Source organism: Poecilia reticulata, linkage group LG10 (assembly GCF_000633615.1).
Source record: "Poecilia reticulata strain Guanapo linkage group LG10, Guppy_female_1.0+MT, whole genome shotgun sequence".
NCBI lineage: Eukaryota > Metazoa > Chordata > Actinopteri > Cyprinodontiformes > Poeciliidae > Poecilia > Poecilia reticulata.
The window spans coordinates 24,628,778-24,630,336 of record NC_024340.1 but is presented as its reverse complement, the minus strand read 5'-3'; the positions used below and the strand labels follow the sequence as shown (position 1 = coordinate 24,630,336).

General features: G+C 34.4%; 1 protein-coding gene across 5 annotated transcripts in view; it reads left to right on the top strand.

Moving 5' to 3' along the window:
- pcdhb (protocadherin b) overlaps positions 1-1,559 on the top strand; it is a 37,935-nt gene that overhangs the window by 5,437 nt on the left and 30,939 nt on the right. The gene's annotated exons all lie outside the window — the stretch shown is intronic.

The window sequence follows — 1,559 nt, the reverse complement described above, 5'->3', positions numbered from 1 at the left end:
AATAATAATAATAATAATAATAATAATAATAATAATAATAATAATAATAATAATAATAATAATAATAATAATAATAATGTTGATATATCCTTCATAATATTACCTGTATTTCAAATATCACACCACTGAAAATTAATGGGAAGGATTTTTACATGAGAAATTTAAAATATTTGGGACATTTTACTTTTCCAGTATGCAATGACATTACTTTAAAAACATTAATATTTTCACAAAATTAATTTTATACATTCAAGTTTGATTACACTAGACTGGAGGCGCTGTTTTGTTTTTTGAAATCCGGGTGCAAAACGTCATTATAAGAGGTCGCTGTTACCGCTACGTTTTCCTACAGACTGGACAGCTCCATGATGCTGAAACACCATTACGAGAATGGAGTTCATATTAATAATTTTACTTATTTCCTTTTAGAATATCATACGACTTTTTGAATCGAAGCATTTCGAAAATAAATTAAGCATCGCATAAAAACGTGAGCTACTTCTTAATTTAAACGTTGATATTCCGAAGGTGACAATGGATCCCGCTTTGACAAAGAAATCATTGGAGAGGTACGTGCTGCTCGTGATTCTTTTTTCCGTGTTTTGTGAAATATCAAGCTCAGTGACTCATTATTCCATACCAGAGGAAATGAAAGAAGGATCAGTAGTCGCCAACCTCGCGACTGATCTTGGTCTGGACGTTAAAACATTGACAAAGAGAAAGATGCGCCTTGACATCATCACTAACAAGAAATATCTGGATGTGAACAAAGAGACTGGCGAGTTGTACATTGTCGAGAAGATCGACAGGGAGCATATTTGCTATACAAAATCTTCTTGTTATCTTAAACTTGAAGTAACGCTGGAAAACCCATTACGGATATTCAACATAGAGTTAGAAGTGTTAGATATGAATGACAACGCCCCGCAATTTCGAAGAGACGCCATTCATTTAGATATATCCGAAGCAACGCCGAAGGGAGAGCGATTTTCTCTCAGCAATGCGGTTGACCAGGATGTTGGAACAAATTCACTAAAAACATATCATTTGAGTGAAAGTGAATATTTTAATATTGAAGTTCAAACGGGAAGAGACGGATCAAAATTCGCTGATTTGATACTGAAAAAGACATTAGATCGGGAGAGGCAGGGACTTCATAAATTAATACTTACGGCGGTGGATGGAGGAACACCGGCTCGATCTGGTACTGTTAGCATTGTTGTTCATGTTTTAGATACAAACGACAATGCACCTGCATTTGATAAAGCAGCATACAATGTCCAAGTAATGGAAAATTCGCCCATTGGAAGTGTAATTATTCACCTCAATGCAACAGATTTGGACGAAGGATCAAATTCTGACATTACTTATTCATACAGTTTATATACATCAGAGAAAACACAAGAAACATTTAATTTGAATCCAACCACAGGTGAAATTACTGTAAAAGGAATGTTGAATTATGAAGATTTTAGGATTTATGACATGGAAGTCATAGCAACAGATAAAGGAGCCAACAGTTTATCAGGACAATGTACCATAAAGATTCTAGTTGAAGA